The sequence below is a fragment of the Sus scrofa genome, chromosome 4 (genome assembly GCF_000003025.6).
Source record: "Sus scrofa isolate TJ Tabasco breed Duroc chromosome 4, Sscrofa11.1, whole genome shotgun sequence".
In the NCBI taxonomy this organism is placed as follows: domain Eukaryota; kingdom Metazoa; phylum Chordata; class Mammalia; order Artiodactyla; family Suidae; genus Sus; species Sus scrofa.
In genome coordinates, this window is record NC_010446.5 from 72,245,076 (window position 1) to 72,267,065 (window position 21,990).

At 40.0% G+C, this 21,990-nt stretch overlaps 1 protein-coding gene and 1 long non-coding RNA gene across 3 annotated transcripts in view; one reads left to right on the top strand and one right to left on the bottom strand.

Annotated features, from left to right (window-relative positions):
• CLVS1 (clavesin 1) overlaps positions 1-12,184 on the bottom strand; it is a 152,739-nt gene extending 140,555 nt beyond the window's left edge. Inside the window, exons 1-2 of one of the 2 annotated variants that reach the window (XM_013996738.2) lie at positions 11,979-12,184; positions 10,972-11,073 (exon numbers count right to left, since the gene is read on the bottom strand). The gene's annotated coding sequence lies outside the window, so the exon portion shown is untranslated. The remainder of the gene's footprint in view (positions 1-10,971; positions 11,074-11,978) is intronic. The other variant, XM_001927833.6, reaches the window with a different exon arrangement.
• LOC106510074 overlaps positions 1-21,990 on the top strand; it is a 185,268-nt gene that overhangs the window by 97,930 nt on the left and 65,348 nt on the right. The window lies entirely within an intron of this gene.

Here is a 21,990-nt window from a genome sequence, read left to right on the forward strand (position 1 = left end):
CAAGTTCGTTGCAACTCAGAGAAGCAGTATATTATGCTGCAGATCTGATTAGAAGAATAAAGGGTTTATTTTGTTTAAAATAGAATGGTTAGCGTAATTGTTATTATCGACAATTTCAAGACATAATTTGCAAATATTTACAGTGCGTTTAGGAAGGTTTTAGTTACATTGACGAGTTAACGTAGTAGTGTATGGTCAGTTTAGTAAGAGATGGCTCTTTTATGAATTACCCTAAGAAACAGTAGAAAGCAAGATCATCCTCTGTTAACAGCTTGCTTTATGGGGCTATTCACAGGCCTCGCTCTGGCAGAGAAATTATAGCCTCCCATTAGCTCCTTTTCTCAAAAAGAGTTTCTTTCACAGAAATACCCCTCCCCCACCCATTTTAAGGCAGCCATTTGCAGCCTAACCATAAAAGGAGACTTTTAAAAGTCACCCTATTTTAACCCCATGGTGCCTAATTACTCAAAACTGAACTGAACTGGAGCAGAGAGGGAAGGATAGGCTTATGGCTGGAAGCTTGACCTTCGATAATCAAATTCAACAGCAATGAGAAAGGGGCTCACATGTGGACATTTACAAGAGGTTTTACTATTTGCCTTTGTCGCACTTCTGCTGAAGGCAAAGGGACTTGAAGCTCTTGGTGGCCTCCCTACCTAACTCGATATCCATATGGCTTAAAAACCATTTTTATACAGCTTTTCTCTTGTCCTGAGATGTTCTTTTACTTAGGATAACAGTTGAGTGTTTTAACCCCCTCTGATGCATCCCTTATGATTTTTCGACCTAAGTTATGTACAGAGGGAAGCCCATATTATTTACATCTTTCTTATTTTAAATATAAATACTTAAGCTTTCTCAGACATTCATTTGGTCTGACCTAGAAGTTCCCCAGATCAGAAGTTCCCATCATGGCGCAGGGGAAATGAATCCAACTAGGAACCATGAGGTTGTGGGTTCGGTCCCTGGCCTCACTCAGTGGGTTAAGGATCCGGCGTTGCTGTGAGCTGTGGTGTAGGTCGCGGACGTGGCTCAGATCTGGTGTTGCTGTGGCTGTGGCGTAGGCTGGCAGCTATAGTTCTGATTAGACCCCTAGCCTGGCAATCTCCATTTGCCGTGGGTGTGGCCTTAAAAAAGACAGACGACAGACAGACAGACAGACAGACAGACACACACACACACACACACACACACACACACACACACACAAAGAAGTTCTCCAAATCAGAAGATATGTTAGGTATAAAAAAACTTAGAGGCATGTATTTTGTCCCTAGCTGTCCTAGATCACACAGTATCCACAATAAGAGGAAAAATATGTACTTCCAACTGATTATTAATGCTTTATCATGCCCCCAAAAACGTTAAACACAAAATGATTCTTTAACTTAATTTAGGACTAGTAGTAATTTCTCCGGGTAGACAGTCACCTCACATATATCTGCTTTATATTGCCTTTGTGATATAGAGAAGGTGAAGGACAGTTTGGGTAACTAACTATTCAGTATTCATCTTCAAGATGATAGAATAGTAAACATTTTTATTTATAAAATGTAAGTGTTGCAATTTGTAAGAAAATGGCATATAGCTCTGTAATGTGTGAAAATAAGAAATGTTAAGAGTCTTAATTCTCACTGATCCTGAAGGACTTAGAATAGTAAAGGAAAACAGTGCTGTGAACTAGTCCCAGGATTGAAAGAATCTTCAAAATCCATCTGGTTCAATGTCCATCTGTTGTTAAAACTCCCTAACAGCCTCCCCATACCCCTTCAAAATATTCCCTTGTTGGATGTCTCCCTCTTCAAATTCGTCTCCACACCCAAAGCAGAGTCTGTCTTTGACTGTCCTCACCAACCGATGACTGGGATGATCCTATAATTTATTACCCCAATTTAGACACTGAGGAGCGCTGACAACAATATTGCTGAAACAACAGGCATGATCAGGGACCGTTCCAAGCAAACCTAGACATCACCCTACCAGTGGATGACCTTTTTGTTGCTATATCCAATAGACAAATTTCGGTAACCTATTATGGGTGACCCCAGCTAGCATTTGATATTGATGACTGCAGCCTTCCTAAAACTCTCCCATTTTCCCACTCTTTTCTGTGATATTGATGACTTCAGCCTTCTTAAAACTCTTCTATTTTCCCACTCTTTTCTAGGTTTTCCCATATACCCTATTTTCCCCTAACCTCTATCCATTCCTGCTCAGTCATCTTCTGAGCCCACCATGTCAATATGTTGTTTTCCAGGACCCACCCATCCTTTGAACACCTGCGTGTGGAAAGCTTCAGTCCATAGCACTCTCCTGATCTTCAGGCTACATCCCCAACTGCTTACTGAACACTCTGCTTAGGTATTTCCTAGACACCACAAATTCAGTATGTTCAAAACTGAACTAATTAGAGTTCCTCATCCTGAATTTGCTCCTGCACCTCTGTCTCTTAGTGTCTGACATCACCTTCTGTGTAGTTTCCTTCGCTAGAAGCCTGGGAGTTGACTATTATCCCTCCCTCACCTTTACCACCCACATCAAGGCAGTCGCTTCCCTAGTATTTCTCAAATCTGCCCAATTCTTTCCTTCCATTTCCACTGTCTTTGTTTAGGCCACTCATCTGTTTAGTCCTATGACATTCTCCCTGTGGTGCTCTTGCTGCCAACCTTGCCTTTTTCTTATCTGTTCTTTGTACTGCCATTGAAATCTGCTCATGTCACTCTTTGATTGACATCAATCAATAGCTTCTAACTGTCCTGGGATGCAGTTAAAACTTTGGGACATGGTTTCCAAGACTCTTTATCATCTGGTCCCTATCTGTCCCTTCAGATTTACCATCTAGCCATGCAGCCACACCAAGGCATTTGGCAAGAGATGTTCTCTCTGTGTAGAATAACCACTGATTAAGTCCTCTTTGCCCTTTAGGAGTCATCCTGGATATCATTTTCTCCAGGAACCCTCTCTCAGGGTTCAGACCTCACCACACACAGTTTATTGCTATTTTCCTCTCTCCCTCGTTATGCTGAACTCTTTGCACAGAATCTCATTAATTACCTGGGTCTTGTTCACCTGCATATCTCCAGTACAGTGCCTGGCACACAGAAGGTCAGTGCCATGGGCAGAGTCACTTTGTTGTGTTCACTGCCTATCCTCAGTGCCCGGAACAGTGCCTACAGTAAGCACCATATACATACATACATATAGAACAAATGAATAAAGAAAGGGGTCAGATCATTATTTCCATGAGCAAGTAGGTAGTTTTCTAACTGGGTACCCCAGGACTCTTTTCCTTAAATGAGGGTGTTGAAGCTGCCTTTTAATTTCTTTCCTCATCTACAAAATATTTTTTTCTTAGAAAAAGTTAGCCTAGGTATACTGTACTTCAGATCATTGCCTATTGAAACCTACTGAGTGATGTTCACAGTTCCAGCCATGGCAAGAGTGTGCTCAAAGCACACGGCATAGCAAAGGCTTGTCCTGACAGAATATTTAAAGCTGCTGGGAGCAAGTTACCTACCTTACCGTTCAAGGAACCCAACAGTGTTTCCAAGATAAATTACTGTGGGTTCAGGAGCGAGTTAAGGTTGCATCTTTCATGGCCTGCTTGCACGCATAGTTATGCCTCCAATCTATAATCTCTGAAATAAATTTTCTTCAATCTATATCTTTATTCTGTGCTCAGCCTACAGTAGAAGTTGCTGGTGAGAAAGCCCAGATCACTGGGCTTCATACTGAGGATGAGATAAATATTTTCCATTAAAGGCAAATCCTTCATTTCAGAAGTCTGAATAGACTGCTATTTAAATAACAGCTTCAACTGATAATATTTAACGCACTAAAAACACCATGCTACAAGAATGTTCTCCCAATGTAGCATTTTCAAATGACCCTATCTTTTGTTTACACGAAGGACTTAGTTCTCATTCAACTTTTCCAAATTGGTCAAACAAGTATAAAGGATACACTGGACTTAGGATCACCCAAAGAATCACGAGTGGTTTCTTTCCTGGTGGTATTAATAATCATTGTTTTAATTTATTATAACTGTGTTTATTATCCCAGTGATTTACACAGTCTCTTTTTACATCTTACTCAATCCATAGAACAACTGTGTAAAGTGAGTATATCACTGTCTTCATTTTTCAGATGAAGAAACTGAGGCACAGAGATGGTAAATGACTTTCCCTAGGTTCCCAGTTACTAAGAGGCAGAAAGTGGGTTTAAGCTTAAGCAATATTTCTGAAATCCCATGCACTTTACTACTGTGCTGTGCTGTCTTTGTATGTAGCAGAGAGGTTCTAATATTTACTATTTAAGACCCATGTGACCTTTAGCAAATCACCTTCCCTCTCAGAGCTTCGCTCATCTTTCCTAAAATTCTTCCCATTTTTACCATTCATTCTATACGCCTAAAAGTGCCTTAGGGTTACCAGACAATTTTACAATGCCTTACAAATGTCCACTCACCATCTCATCCTTGTCTTTCATCAATGGATGCCTGGAACAATTTAATATCTAGCTATCTTTGACTTTGCCAGCTGTTACGAATTTTTGCTCCTCCCGTGTGTATTTTCCTATAGCTAAAATGACACATCAGAGGCTCTGCCATTCTAGTTGAAGGACTGATGCTTTGCCATGTCTGGAAGAGTCACAGCATCCTGGACCTTGAGATTATCCTACTTGATGGTCCAAAAGGGCACTTTTGGCAGATTAACGTGAGCCTCAGAAACTCTCTCTCCCACTGCTGGTTGGGGCCCAAATGACTGTTTACTTAGAGATTATTCCAAATACACAAAGAGTAGCTCACTACACTGTCTGGGGAGTCCAAAGTAGAAGCCGACTTCCGTTACTAATCCATGCTCTTTCTTTCTAATGAACTGGAAATTTAGGTAGCAGTATTTTTGTATGAGGAGGAGGAAAGGAGCGTCTTTATATCATAATGATATTTGAAATCGTGGCATTTCCATATTCATACTTCATCTCAGATTTCCATTCAAAAAATATATTTGTATATTTTGTATATTTTCTCATGCAGAATTCCATCTCAAGAAAGGATATTTCCATGTCACACACAACACACACACACAAACACATACACTAGTCGTTGTGAACCAAGGGGTCTAGGTGAAAAACATCATTTCAAAAAGTATAATAATTCAATTGTAATCTATTTTGGTTATTTCAACATCTATTATTCTCATTTATTTCAGTATCTTTAAAAACATACATTAAGTATCGTTGAAACAATCAGAATAGTAATAAGCATGTCTTATCTGCAAATATGTGCATATGTGTATATATTATTTCAAAGCATTTTACAGCAATCATCTTTTCTCATTTTTACAATTGGACAATCCTGCAATTGGTCCAAGAAAGATAATTCCCTGGGAGATGCAGAGAACCACATGAAATAACGTGTGTAAAAGTGCTTTGAAAATGAACAGCTCCAGTTTATATCTACTGTATATTTCTGTTGATGCTGTACTTTTTTTGTCTCCAGGTAAATAAAAGGATATCAAGGCCTGGAACAGCTAAGCATGAGGCATTAAGTCAGATAATGAAGTAGTGTTATAACTGAGAGAAAAAAACCAACAAGAATTCCTTGAGTCCTTGTTACATGCCTCGGGCTTTGATAGTATATGATCTAATCTCCATGCCAACCTTTAAAGCTAGGTTATTACTTATTAGATAAAAGGATAAATCTGAGATTTAGATAGATTAAATATAGCTGGAAAAACAAAGATTCACACCCAAACCTACCTGACTCAAAGCCCGAGTTCTGGCCGTGACCCTACCCTGCCTCTTAGAATAGGTGCTTTCTCTAAACCGCCTGGGAACCAGTGCTCTCAGACTCACTCGCACAGCAGGCACAGACTTACACCCTATCATTCCTAGGGAAGAACACTTAAGGGATATAAAATTGGCCAAATTATGGAGGAAAGAGTACATCGTTGTCATGACCAGCAAGATGGAATCTATAAATTCTAAATACTGTTTGAAATATAAGAACATCAATAACACATGAACAATACCTCAAATATTGATTACTTCTGGATGTCTTGGTGATACAAAGAACAATTTTAAGTACACAAAAATTTAAATTAATAAAAATATAAAATTAGAAACTATACTCATCTTTGTATAGTTATAAAACACTAAAAAAGATGAAGCATGAATCTCAGTGATAATATTTTCCACATGAAAGTCTATAATCAACTACCTCAGCCATCAGTAAGTGTGAAAGGTATGTTTCAAAATTTTTTTTTTTTTTTTGTCTTTTTGCCTTTTTTCTAGAGCCACTCCTGCGGCTTATGGAGGTTCCCGGGCTAGGGATCTAATCAAAGCTGTAGCCACCAGCCTACACCAGAGCCACAGCAACTCGGGATCCGAGCTGCATCTGTAACCTACACCACAGCTCACGGCAATACCGGATCCTTAACCCACTGAGCAAGGCCAGGGATCAAACCCGAAACCTCATGGTTCCTAGTCAGATTCGTTAACCACTGTGCCACAACGGGAACTCCTGTTTCAAAATTTTAAGTGTGTGCTGAATTAGATTAACCCTTATGGCTCTTCGCCTTTCTAAAACCTCCCTTCAAAAATTTTAACTGAATATGTATTTCCCCTAAGAATGCTAAAAGGAATTTTTATACTAAATGAAATAAAAACAGATGCTGCTGATATATCAAAACGAAAATCAGAAATCACAGTGAGCAAAAATATGTTTTTAAACTCAGTTCTATTTGAAACCTTTACTGAAAAATAATATGCTCCCTTACCGCCAGTGGAACCTATATTTAAATCTCAGAGGTCGGTTGATTACAACATTCTGTGGTGCCAACCAGAAAGGAGCCTTATTTCCAAATGATGAATTTGAGATTGGCCATGAGGGCTTGTACGACTTCTCTGCATAAGTACTGGCATAGGAACATAAGCCTTGAGAGTAACAAATTGGCTCCCAATACAATGATTTTCCATCAAACATTAGTCAACTTGCGGATACTGACTATCTATGCCCGGGGCAGGGAGAGTAGTCTGGAAGGATAAAAGGGAGGCCTTTAATCATCTGAAAGTGTAGCGTGGCCAGAATTTAGCTCCAGCTCACAGTCAACTTTCTATCCCCTTTAGCTCAGTCCTAGCCCAGGGCTTCCCCTTGCCACATAAATATTCATTGGGTAGACTCCCTTGGCTCCCTCTAAAATAGCAAATCAGCACACAGTCATCTGCCCCCATTTTCTCTTGCTCTTAAGAAAGATTAAAAGTAAATTGGAATGAGTTCTATTAGAGTAGAGACACTGAGAACTTATACCCCAAATAGATGACAGATCAGAATTAGAATAGGCTGGGACTGAGATGAATCCTACTCGACAAAGGATTGTGTCCTGTGCTTGAACAATCTATAAAATTTGTATCATTTTAGTTTGCTTTGGGGCAAATAATGCAAGAAGTTAAAGGGAAGGACAACTTGTAAGGAAGGCAGGAGACTTTTCAGCCTCCTTACCTTTTTAGGTAAAAAAGTTTTTAGTCAAAGTAGTGGGTTACCTTATACCTCACTGTATTTTATATAAAGTCTAAAGGGGAAAAATTATTGAGACATAGAAAATTAAACTGGAATATTTTTCTGTGCCATTAAACTATCCCCATAAGAAGTCAGTGGCAGTCAATGCCCCAAATTTAAAAGCAGATTCATTGTGTTTCTTAGGGGAAGGAAAACAAAAACACTTGGAAGAAGATATTTTTCTAAGATTAGACTCTTTTTGAGGAAGAGGATCTGGAAGAATGTCAGAAAGGCAGAGTCACTCAAAAATGACCACTAAACCCAGCGGTCCCCATTTCCATTCAGTGTTTTTCTCAGCATGTCGATGTGACTGTGATCCTTCTTTTGGATGTGATTTGGAAGACTGTGAAAGCAGCAAGAATTAGAATTAAGAAAACTGCCTGGTGAAAGTGAAATGCAGCAGAGGTAGGAGGAAAGGGGCTATTTCCATAACTTCCTCAACTAGAGTTAAGGTGTCTGAGCTCTTATTTCCTCTTATGGGGGGGGGTTGCTTTGTTTTCATGTGAGTGCCATTGTTTAATAATCAGACATAAAGGTGGGCATGTTAAAAAAAATAGGGAATTTGTTCTTTGCTATTGCTTCTCAAAGTGTGGTCCATGGATGGGTCGCATCAGCAGCAACTGGAGTTTGTTAGGAACAGAGATGTCAGGACTCACCAGACTTGAATGGGCAGCAGAATCCCCAGTCAGATTGCATGCACATTAATGTTTGAGAAGCTGACCTAGAGGATTAGTAATGAATCATAGGTGTTGAGAAGGTAGGTTAATTATCCCTGAATGCAGAGCTCACTCTGTCTATAGACAGCAGTGCTACTTTATCCAAGAGGACAGTAAAACATCTGTAATGTTTTCCTTCTTTTGGATCATTGACACTCATAAAAGATCACCTCAGTAATTGTTCTCACACATGCTCTACGTGCCAACCAAAAGCAGTGAAGAAAGGAAAGAGGGAAGAAGCAAAAGAGGGTGAGAGAGAGGGAGAGAGAAGAAGGAAGAGGAAAAGGAAAGAGAAAAATCTTACATGTTTAGTTTATTTTGTTTTCTTTTGACCACACATAAGACTAGATGCCTTTTATTTATAGAGCCTGGACTTGGAGTTCCCAAATGCCATTTCCAGGCCCACAAATTTCCTCCTACTTCCTCCAAAACTTCAAAATAGAAAACACTGAATACACTATGTACCTGACACACATACAGGTAAGGATTTTACATAAGACATTTGAGCAATAGTACAGGCTGAAATGACATGATGTTATTTTAAGGAAAAGAGGTGGAGAAAGTGTTGTGCACAATATCTACAAATTGGAGATTTGGCTAAAAGGGTCCAGAAGACGGAATGGATTATGGCTGAGAAGTCAGGAAGAAGAAAGGCTCACAGAAAATCAGCCTCCCACAAAGAAACTTTCACATGCTCATTAGCATATATAAAGTCCTTAAAGTGGGAGAAAATGGTTTCTTCATCAGAGACAGTGTGATAAAGGGCTCTGAGAGTCAGCAGAGGTGGTAAAGAATAAGGAACTTATTAACTGAACAAATGAAAGCTTTTTTTTAATGAAGAGAATGGGGATCAGTTGATTTCCACATCCATGAAGAATCAAGCCAAAGAGGATGAACTTCCATTAAGCTAAGAAAAACCTGGGTTGAAAATTAGGCATGGTTTTCTCTAGAGAAATGTAACACTTGGGGCCAACATTAGAGGCTATGGTCTTATAGTAATTCATCCTGTGGGTTTTCTCTTGAAATGAATTTATTCCCATAAAATCTGGATTAAATGAAAAATGGTCAAAACGATGGAAATTTGAGAGAACGATGTAATGGCTTGGCTTGAGTGGTATGTCTGGGCTGATTGCATGTGGTCACACTTCATAGCCATTCTGCTGTGTTACCTCCTCTGGGTCACTGTATAACAGGAAAACAGAAAATATCCAAGTCAGCCTGGGTCCATTTACTAAGGGAGGCTCTGCTGGGGAAATGTGTAAAGTCATGACTTGACTTCCCAGGGTTACTAAGGTGTCCCTTTGTAAAGCCTGCATAAGTAAGCAGACACCACCAAGTCTGAAGAGTTCTGGATTCCCCCTTTTGGGGAAATAAAGGACCTTCCAGCTTTATATTCCATGATTCTAAAAAGATGCATCCCTCTGTGAACATGTGTACAAAAGTGTATTTATGCCACTCTGGATGGCAAATGTTTTCTGTTCACCTTTAAATCCATCATAAAAGTGAGAATGTTCTGTTATTGAAAATATGAAAAAAGCAAAATAGCCCTTTATAGAAAAAACAAAAGGAGAAGCCAGGATAGTGCCACTCTATAAAAATTAATAAGCTCAGTATAATATCTTAGTCAAAGAAAGGCACTGCTTCTGAGACAGATGCCTGTAAATCTTATCAAAGCAGGCTTGCTTTGAAATTTCCCCAGCCTCAGGAAATTGTATTAAGCACAGGAAGAAGTAGCATTGAGGGGACTAGATTCCTGGCATGAGTTTCTGGTTCAAGCAGCTAGAACTAGCAATATGTACACTTTAAAAAATTATCTCAGCCGAACCATTCTTTGCAGACAGATAAGGGAGTTTTGAGAATAATCTTGTTGCTTGGGGATTTGAGAGATCCAGTTTACCATGGATATTATCAGTCTAAGGACAGTATAAGGATGACCAGATTTTCTTCTTCTCTAAAATGTTTCACCAGATATTTTCACTAGTTTTCTTGGTTTGAGTTCAAAAGTGAGCAAATTTTAGATGCTGACCGAATTAATTCTTACTACTATTCCTTATTTGAGAAGTGCATTTGGTGTGACTTTTTCCTCAAAACTTCTTCCAGTAGATACTTGTTTGTGACTGTTCTTTATTTTTGACAATGCCTCTGATTATGAGCAAGCTGGCTTAGACAAACTTGCTTCTTTTTCTTTTTAAAGAGGCAGAATAAACATACAATGGCAATTTTTGAATCAGCCTTTTCTGTACTCTGGTTTAAACTTGGTTGTTACATGTGACTGACATTATTCTCATATGAAAATATCATTTATCCATTTTAATAAAGATGTATCTTTATGAAAAACAATTTGCTAAAAAAAAACCCAACATTTTGCTGTGTGGTAATAATTGATTAAATGAACAATCATCAGAGGATTTTTATTTATGACAGGCTCGGGCACTTATTTTCTGAGGTTTGTTACCTCTTATAAAACAGCTGGTCCTGGCTACATCAAAGAGGTGCTATGACTTGGGTTTGGGCCGTCAAGATATTTGAAGATGTTCCAACTTCCTTTCAGCTGAGATAGAAAAGCTTAGCACTCTAAAAGCAGAACCACAGTTACATAAAATGTGTTTTCAATTTTTGTTCACTCTATTGCCCCTTACTATTATAGGGAAATGGTGTTATCACTTGATTACTTGAGAAAGCACACAAAAATCTCACCTTCCAAATCTGAGTCAGTCCTTGACTAGGATGAACAAAGCCAGGCCATCTGCTCTGAATATCATTACTACTTTGGCCATTTGGGCAAGAGATCTATCTTCTCTGTTTCAAAGAGAGATATAAGATTGGAAAATTGAAATTAAATAAGTAGACAGGAAGAGACATTTGGACAAATAACACTTTCCAATGGAAGCCCCATTTGTTAGGTTTTATCACCACCATCATTTTAATTTCCATTCCGGCCACCGAATTAACCTTTGGGGCTTCCATTTTACAAAACATTTCAGTCAAAAACTTAATTCCAGAGTTTCTGCAATAAATGCCTAGGAAGGAAAACGGCATGTGGGTGAATATGAGTCATCAGTCCCCCCCACCCCCTGCTTCCTGGTGATTCTCCATTGGAAAACCAGAAAGGCAGATTGAGTTTAGAGATCTATTTTACCGGAATAATACTATACCCCAGGCCATGTTAATTTCCTAAACTAAACAGTCTCTAATCTGCTGAAAGGCATCTGGCTAACTGCTGGTGTCTGGCAAGTGCCCCATCTGTCCCCTACCCGGGGTCTCTCTTCTGTCTTCACTTTCCCTTTCTCTCAAGCAGGCGTCTCTCTTTGTTTTCAGGGGTGTAGTCCACCTGAACTTTCCTTCCTGTGCCTGAAAACTTGGGCTCTTTTCCTCTATCCTGCGGACCTCTGGCTTTGTCTAAGTGACAAGACACAGTTGTGTTGACTGTAGTTACGGCGCTGGTGATGGTGGAGAGCATGACGGTGATGGTGGAGATGGGGGTGCCGATGGTTTAAGGAGCGCAGGCTGAGCGGGCGCTGGGAAGAGGATGGACCACGGAGACCGTGGAGAGTAGGGTGCGAGAGAGGTGGAGTGCGGAGGGATTGCGGATGGGAGCTGTCCACGCACCGAAGTGCTGAAACGCCGCAGCCATGGCATCGCAAGAGCGGGGAAAGGTGGGGAGGCGCTGAGAATACAGAAGGGAGAAAAAAGGCAACAAATACCTTCACACGGCCGCCCAGCCTTGCTTTGGGAATGTGTGTCTGCAGGTGTCCTCGATGCTGAGCTGAGTGGGTGAGATCCCCTATTCTGGCAGGTTCAGGCTCAGATTTCTCTAGAAAGCTGTGAATGAGAGAGCCCCGGCTCCTAGGGGCTGTGATTTTGGTAGGAGGCGTGTGCGCCCGAGACTCTGTCCTTCTATACGGAGCCTGGCTTTCCCCTGGGTCCTAAAGGCCTCCTCACCAATGCTCTCCCCCGGTTCCGTCAAGACAATACGAAGAATTATTGTAATTTTGTAACATCTGGGACCAAAAAGTACTGGAACCATTCTCCCCACCCCACCCCCCAACTCACACACAACCTTAAAAACAGAATCCTTTAAACAGATTAATGCAAGCTCTGAAATAGACTCGTGTGTGCGTGTGTGTGTGAGTGCGTGTGTGAATTTAACAGATGAGAAAGTAACACAAACCTATGGAGAAAGAATGGATTATTTTATTAACAAAGGGTGGTAAGAAAACGAATGATTTGGAAAAGTCTCCAGTAAAAGCCCCATAGTACCAAAATTAATCCTACATAGATTAAAGAGCTAAATTAAAAAGTAAAATTAAAAAAAACTAGAAGAAGGTAATAAATAGATTTACTGACTTCAGAATAGGGAAGGTTTTCAAAGCACAAGAGGAATAGAAGCAATCCTAAAGAAAAAAGGCCAATAAACCTGAGTGCAAAAAATACTTTTGAATGTAAAAATATCATAAAAACATAAATACAAATAACAACTCAGAAAAATTTCAACAAATATGTATTTCATATATTAAAATATCACATATAGCAAAAGAAAAACACTATCAGCCTAAGAGAAAAAAGGATGACAAGCACACAACAAAGAATTCACAAAATAAAGGTAAATGCTTTATAAACATATATTTTAAAAACTAATTTCTCCTGTAAACATAGACATGTAATTTAAAATAGGGCTGGAGTTCCCCTCGTGGCTCAGCGGTTAACGAATGCAACTAGGAACCATGAGGTTGCAGGTTCGATCCCTGGCCTTGCTCAGTGGGTTAAGGATCCAGCCTTGCCAGTGAGCTGTGGCGTAGGTCGCAGACGTGGCTTGGATCCCGAGTTGCTGTGGCTGTGGTGTGGGCTGGCGGCTACAGCTCCGATTAGACCCTTAGCCTGGGAACCTCTATATGCCACGGGAGCAGCCCTAGAAAAGGCAAAAAAAGACAAAAAAAAGGGGGGGGGCAATTTTGGAGTTCCTGTTGTGGCTCAGCGGAAATGAATGCAACTAGGAACCAAGAGGATGCAGGTTTGAGCCCTGGCCTCACTCAGTGGGTTAAGGATCTGGCGTTGCCGTGAGCTGTGGTGTAGGTTGAAGACATGGTTCAGATCCGGCATTGTAAGTCGGCAGTAGCAGCTCCAATTAAATCCCTAGCCTGGGAATCTCCATGTGCCACAGATGTGACCCTCAAAAGACAAAAAGATCAAAAAAAAAAAAAAAGTAGTGCAATTTTGGCTGAGAGTTTAAATCTACCTTGTATCTCATATTGTTAAGATAATGGTGAGAAATCTGTTTTATAGCATACATTGTGTCATAAAATATAAATACATTTAGATCCAATGATTCAACTTTATGCACCTTATGCTGGAGGTATAATCAGATACACAGGTAAGGGTTTGTGTACATTAATTTATGATCACAGAAATTATCAAAAATAATGAAAAGTTCACATTTTAGGTATAGCCTGTACTATTTGCAGCTATTAAACACTTACTTTTTTTTTTTTTTTTTTTTTGTCTTTTTGTCTTTTTGCTATTTCTTTGGGCTGCTCCCATGGCATATGGAGGTTCCCAGGCTAGGGGTCTAATCAGAGCTGTAGCCACCAGCCTATGCCAGAGCCACAGCAACGCAGGATCCGAGCCACGTCTGCAACCTACACCACAGCTCACGGCAACACTGGATCCTTAACCCACTGAGCAAGGGCAGGGACCGAACCCACAACCTCATGGTTCCTAGTCGGATTCGTTAACCACTGCGCCACGACGGGAACTCCTAAACACTTACTTTTGAAGACTACTATAGACAAGGAAACATGCCCACAAAATGGTAAGTGAAGAAAAAGCAAGATACTAGGTACAGTTACCGCCCCCATTATCAAGTTGGTAAGATCATAGGATAGGATATAGTTAAGTTTGGTTTTTGTGAAGTTAGATGACTTGATTTTCTTTCTTATATTTATCTAAAGTTTTCATATTTACTAAAAAAAGAAACATTAAATATTTTAATGCAGTCTTTTTTTTTTTTTTGGTCTTTTTGTCTTTTTTAGGGCCGTACCTGCAACATTATGAAGGTTCCCTGGCTGGGCATCCAACCAGAACTGTAGCCGGTGGCCTACAGCAATGCTGGATCTGAGTTGCATCTGTGACCTACACCACAGCTCATGGCAATGCCAGACCCTTAACCCACTGAGTGAGACCAGGAATCAAGCCCAAGTCCTCATGGATGCTAGTCAGGTTCACTAACAGCTGAGCCATGATGGGAACTCCTAATGCAGTCTTTTAATGTATATTTCACAGACTTTAAAATTATCAGAATTTTTCCAACTCCAATATAACATTATATATCTGTTTACTTATCTGTATATTATCTCTCTCTCCAATAGAATGTAAGCACCATGTGGTAGAAAATTTGCCTGTTTTGTTCACTATGGCTTCTCAAGCACCTAGAAGCATGCCTAGAGTTCAATGAATATTTGTTGAATATGGAGTTTCCGTCATGGCTCAGGGGATAATGAATCCAACTAGGAACCATGAGGTTGCAGGTTAAGGATGAGTAGGTTAAGGATCCGGCGTTGCTGTGAGCTACAGTGTAGGTCGCAGACGCGGCTCGGAGCTGGTGTTGCTGTGGCTGGGGCGTAGGCCAGCAGCTACAGCTCTGATTAGGCCCCTAGCCCGGGAACCTCCATATGCTGCGGGTGCAGCCTCAGAAAAGACAAAAAGACAACAACAACAAAAAATTTTAGTAGAAAAATGAATAAATGAATGAATGAATGATATAACCCCTCCCCCACATACAGATATGTTTTAAAACATTTTGTAGAGCTATGACTTTCATTTAGAAAGTTATCCAAAAAAGTATAGTACACCAGAATGATCGGAGGTTATTTCTGAGTTTTGATCACACATCAGCTCAATTAAAGAGACATCTTCAAAGTTGTAGCTAATCATGGACATGACTTGCCAAGTAGCACCAAAAGGGAACTTTTTAAGAGAAAAAAGTTTTTTCTAATTAATTTGCAGTCTAATAATGTTCACATTTCTTCTTGATCCTGATCCCTTTAAAAGCTTTGTAGACTTTCCTTTCTTCTGAGATGTTAATGTTAATTATTCTGCTTCTCTTCCTCCTTTTCTTCATTTTCCAACCACTACGGAAATATAAACCAAGACCAAGACTTAAGTGTTTCATTAGCCTATGATTTAAAAAAAAAAAAATCCCTTTTTAAAAGTTTCAAATGAACTTTGCTCATCTCATCTTCCCTTTCAGGTTTTTTTCAATCAATTGTGGCTTTTGAATGTTATCATGATAACCTAGCCAAGTTTTATTTGTATTTTTTGAGCCATAAGGTAGAAAAAAAAATCATATGTGTATGTATATAGATATGTGTGTGTACTTGCCTTCCTGAGAAATCTTTATAGAAGAAAACTATCCCTGTTTATATGAGGGTGAGAAATCATCCCAGAGTGTTCCTGCCTGATCAAGTGATCAAGTGATAGGATGCATTGAGATGGACAGAGTGACCGCAGAAGCTACTTGTTGCCAGAATAGAGTCATCTATTCTGAAAGTTTTACTTATTCATTCATTTACTGTCTCTTTTAGGACTGCACCTGCATCATATGGAGGTTCCCAGGCTAGGGGTCAAATCGGAGCTGTAGCTGCCAGCCTACACTACAACTCACAACAACACCAGATCCTTAATCCAATGAGCAAGGCCAGGGATCGAACCCACGTTCTCATGGATCCTAGTCAGGTTCGTTACTGATAAGCCACAAGGGGAACTCCTATTCTGAAACTTTTAAAAACAGGTTTATAATTTACTTGCACTGATCAGAGTGAAAAAATAGTTTTGTTTTTTTTAAAGAAAAACTCATTTTTATTTATGATTAGAGCAGATATATTTGCTGTATTAGAAGACTGACTTCATCCCAAAGTGCCAATGTATTTAAAACTATTACCTTGTATGGTTCATAATAATACCATTCTATACCACATAAAATTTCTGGAGAAGAACTACTGCCCTTTACTCAGTAGATGTGACTTCATTGCATTGAACCTGTCTCTTTGTTTCCCAGGATCCAGAGTATCTTTGCTCAAAGCTTTTGCTGATAACTGCTAGCCAGAGGCTTCTGTGATGGGTTTCTTTTCTTCACTCATCCTGACTGATCTTGTCCTGATACTTTACTATGCTACTCACCCTCCATTTCAGCTTCTCCCACTTCTCAGCTGCCTACACATGTGTTTGCAGGATTCCTCCATGCCACCTTTGTGTATAAGCAGCCAGTGCCAAGGGGTCTAGTGTGGTCTGCTCATCTGCTCACAGATGTGTCTCATGGTCCTTGACTTCGTGCCTGACATTCCTCAGTCACTCTTTCCACATTGCCTTAAAAGACCTTGTGAATGTTGCATTTACCATGGTCTAGGCTTGTTTAAGGGAAAGGTGCTTTCTTTGAGTTGGCTAGTGACAGAGGAAGGCTGTATCCGTGTCGGGGTGAAGTCTGAGAGTCCAGGCAGATGGGATAACACCCAGAGAAATCTTGGTATTTATGAGAGCGATGTTAGGATGATATCACAAAGGTAAAACAGCACGTTTCTAGACAACTGGATGTTTAAGGACTGGGAAAAAAATAAGGACTAAGGTCAAATTACGAAAGTAAAAGTATTTTATTTAACCTTAAGGATAGTTTATTCTCCTTATGTATGTTTTATAATGTACATCTCAATATATTATCATGAGAGTGTCCCTGATATTTTTACTATCTCATATACAGGCCAATTTTGATGCTTCAGTGTTTGTCTTGGTCAGGATAGGCTAGGTAATGCTGAAAGAACAAATTAACTCTGCACTGCCTATGACTTCCCACAGCAATGTCTTCTCTCTTGTTTATACTTGTATGGAAGTTCAGGAGAAAGAGGGCCTCTGTTCTACCTCATCACCTAAGGGCCAGGGGAGGAGTTTGCAAGCAAGGAAGAACGATGCATGGAGAGCTTAAGCCTGCTTTTACATTTTTATGCTTCAGCTTGGAAGTAACACATGTCTTTTTTGCTCACAGCCCACTGGCCAGAACAGGTTGTGTGGCCCTGCCTATTTAAAAGGGAGCCAGGAAATGTGTGCAAGCTCAGGGATATTTGGTGAGCAGTCAGTGTTTATGCAAGAGTCTACCCTTGTGGTTACCAAAAATATCTCGATTCCTTTCTTAACACACATAGAACATACTCAGCTCATCTCTGAAGATTCCTTTATTCACCACATCCAGCTCCACGTTTCAGACCTCCAGGTTTTATGCAGTTATCTTATCTCCATGACATATTTAGACATGATCCCCTTGTTCTAAAGATATATAAACAAAAATGCAAATAATTTTCAACTCCTTCTTCCAACATATCCCATATGCAACAGTAGAAGAACAGTAACCACAGTGAACACTGCTACTTAGAAAGGAAAGCATGGGAAGGTCCCTGGCAGTCATTGAACCCAGTAATTCTGAAATCACACTGAACAGATGTGGCCAAGACCCCCCACACGGGTAGTTAGAAGTTTTTTTGATCAGCGCCTTTCTGTGGTCTCTGGGAAAACCTTCCTATTCCTTTGTTCTCTGTGACCCCTGGCACCACAGTCTGCAAGTTTCCTGTTTTTTGCCATCATACAGCTTGGCCACATCCAAAATGGGAATTACAGAATATACTCTCCTTTGAAATTGAGTTTTCAATTTTAGTTTCAATTTCTGTTTCACTTGGGTCCCTACAAACATCTAGTTCTTGGAGTAGCAGTATGCACTCAAGAAACCACACAACCATGGAGTTAAATGTTTATAAATTCTAGCATTTATTTCCTCAAAAGTCTAAATGAGTAAGCAAGCTTAAAAAGACAGTAAAGTGGTGTACAAACTATGTCTTTGAATTGGTCTGTTTTTCTGTCTTTACCACTATCAGATGTCATCTGCTTGTTGTCATTTCAAGGGTTCTTGGAAAGGTTTAGAGGGCTGAAGTCAGAGGTTGCTCCATCACTGTGGCTCTGGGAGGTTGGATTTCTTCTAGCTGGGACCTGGATGGTGTCAATGGTAACTTACAATCCATTAGTTCAAAGTTACAACATTCACAGTCCCATCATTAAGCTGGATTCTTCCTAGTCTGTCCTGGGGACCATGAGCATAAGCTCATCAGGGTAGCCCATTTCCTTTGCAGTGACATAGGAAAGCTCAAAATCAAATGAAGTTCACATCTAGCCAATTTTCCACCTAAGGCAGGTGCAAGCAAGAGGTTTCAAACAAGACGAGGCATCCTTTACAATATTTTGGAAGATATATACCTCAACCTCGTTAAGAGATGCAGTTTTTCAGTCCACTACCTTCCATAGGAGATTAGGGCTGGGGGCATGCAAGTTATTTCAGTTCTCTAAGGCTCACTGGTTTTCTTATTCCAAGTTCATCTCTCTCTCCCCCTTTTTTTTGGGGGGGGGGGAAGTATTATTCTCTAAATGCTTTAGATGTTATATTTATAGTTCTTTGGAGACTTAGACCTCAGATTTGCTAGTTGTTGTTGTTGTTGCTGTTTGCTTTTTTACCCCCTTAATATATGTTTTACCTCTCAATATACTTGAGCCTCTCTGGAGTAGTAAGTGGTAAACCCAGATCCTTTATCTTATCTTTTTCTTGAAAAAGTCTAAACCATTGAGAAATTTTAATTAACCATGAAGATCACACCTCCCCCCCTTTTTTTTTGTCTTTTCTAGGGCTGCACTCTTGGCATGTGGAGGTTCCCAGGCTACGGGTCTAATTGGAGCTGTAGCCACCAGCCTACACCACAGCCACAGCAACGCCAGACCCTTAACCCAATGAGCGAGGCCAGGGATCGAACGCGCAAACTCATGGTTCCTAGTCGGTCTTGTTAACCACTGAGCCACAACGGGAACTCCAAGATCACACCCTTAATCTGATTCTTGCCAAAAATATTTGGTCTTAATGGACTTTTCATCAAATGCTTTCTTAACTTTATTTCTTTCTTTATTAAATTAATTTTAAAATTAATCAGCTATTCTGATACGGTAAGGTCTTGGATTTATAGAAGTCTCTCTGCTTTTATTTCTACTTATAAAACTAGTCATTCCTTTCTTTCTTTACTATCTTGCAAAATGCAGCAAATAATAACCAAGGCAGGAGTTCCTGTTGTGGTGCAGCAGAAATGGATCCAACTACTATCCATGAAGATGCTGGTTCCATCCCTGGCCTCACTCGGTGGTCAGGGATCTGGCGTTACCATGAGCTGTGATGTAGGTGGCAGACGTGGGTTGGATCTGGCTTTGCTGTGTTTGTGGTGCAGGCTAGCAGTTGTACCTCCGGTTTGACCCCTAGCCTGGGAACTTCCATATGCTGTGAGTTCAGCCCTGAAAAGCAAAAAAAACAAAAAAAAAAAAACAAAAAAACTCAAGGTGTATTACTTCTAAGACTTTGTTTTTCACCCACATTCCTCTAAAGATTTGAATTCTTAAGTATACAATCTTACTTTTAAGTTATTGTAGGTGACAGTTTTGCCACTGCATAACATAGTTTATCTTTCTTAACTTTGATGTCAGCCAACCAACCACATGTTACCAACCATTAAGTCAACACTACACAATTGATTTTTTTAATACAGCACTTCACTTCCAGGAGATGATAAGCTATGCTTTAACAATAAATCGATCCAAAGATCTCAGAGTCTTAATAAAGCAAAATTGTGTTTCTCATGCTGGAGGTTCAGTGCTAGTTGGCAGGGAGGTAGGATGCAGGGGAGATAGCAGGGCTCTGCTCCACAAAGTCAGACTCAGAGAAGTCCCATCATTTGAAAAGCCATCAGGAGGAATGAATACATGAAAACTTACCTTCACTCTTCCTGCTGTGATCTGGAAGTGACATGTATTTTTCTACTCAGAGACCATTGCCCAGAATAGGTTGTTTGCTCCTACTTGAATGCGTGTATCTGGGAACAGTGGAGAGACTGGTTGATGTGCAGTAGAATTTAATAAAGAAGCGCAAACTTAAGCTCATTTCCATGCTTGCGAGACTGAAAACAAAGAACTAACAATGCATCATTTTATACTGATATTCATCCCCAGGAATCATTGTGCAAGATTGAACAGCAGGAGGTGCTTAAGGTTAGAGATCCTTGACAGCAAAGAGTAAAGTAATTCAGCCTGTAATAAATGTCTACTATGTTTCAAACAAAGACACATAACCATTGCTATCAGAGTTATTACTTCTGTGACTGGAAAACAAAAGGACCCAGTAATCGATATCAGCCTGATTGAAGAAAGAGCATGAGCTTTGGAGTTAAAAGTCTCTGCTTCTTACTAGGGATTTCAGATGAATTATAGTAAACATATGTTTTCCATCTGGGTTATACACCTTTGGAGGAACTCTTCCTCCCGGACTCTCCAACATTCTGGTCCAGATTTGGTTAATTGCTGCTGAGCTCCACAGTGGATAAAGAAAATAGGGAGACCTGGAGCCCATGAGAGTTTGAAGACTTATGAAAAGAAAGTTCTATGGGTCCCATTCCTGTTCCAAGGTTTTGGTTCCTACACCTTTTCCCTCAATTTTCTGAGCCCATGAGCCAGCCCATTAAGTTAATTTGAATTGAATTTGATTGTCTGTCTTTGCTATTAAGCAGTTCTAGTTGATTCTGCTGATTTCTTCTAAATAGTTTAAGAAGACCTTACTACTCAGACTGTAATTTCTCTATGAAACCTGGTCCTATGAAGAAAGTCTACTCCCCTAAAAATCAGTCCCCTTAGTGAACACCCCACCTTAGGAGGAAAAGTAAGAAGTACTAGTGAGTTTAACTGGCATTACTTACACTAGGGCCGCCTATGAGCCTGCTTACCATTTATTTATCCAGATTACTTTGGGTAAATCCTAATGTTTTCCACACATCTCTTCTTGTTAGGGCAAAAATAAGCAGTTGAGTATTAGAAATTATATGCCTTAATTCTCACTGAACCTCTGTAAAATGTGTCTTTAGAGAGAAATGACTCATGTCATGATAACTATGTGATGGTGAGTGTCTTTCAGATGAGATTGAGTGGATTCAGGGTGGTATGGCCATAGACTGATAGTGTCTTTCAAATCACAAGGAACAGACCCACACTTCATTTACTTCATTGGGGGAGCTTACTATAAATATACACAGTTTATAATAATATAATAATATTTAAAATGTATTAATCTTTTACTATATGTAAACAGTATTGTAGGGAGTTTACTAGCAATATGTCACTGAATCCTACTATCAGTCCCATGAGGGGGCATTTTATTGCCCTCATTTTACCAAGGAAACTGAGTCATAGAGAGTTTTAAGTACATGGCTGAATTATTTGGGCAGCTAGGGGCATAACCCATGTCTCTTCCCAAGCCCAGGGTTCTTAACCACTGTTTTATTGTACAAATCCCACAGAATTGGGGCCCCAAGCCTCTTGGAGAACTAAAAAAAATGCCCTATCTTAGTGTGGCTCTTGTGGTCTCAAGTCCTGGCTTGAGAATTGGCTCCTCCCCCCATGCTCTCTGCCTCCATCCACTGCTTCTTTCCCTCTTCTCCTCTCGGTCTCATGACTTCAGCTGCTTATGCTTGATACCCACTGTCATCTTTCCCTGAGTCTCTCCCCGCTCTGCTGGCGGAGATTCTCTCTGGGTATTGCATTCAAACGCTCCTAGAACCGCGATCTGATTGGCTCACTTCGTCATTATCAAGTGAGAAGTGTCTT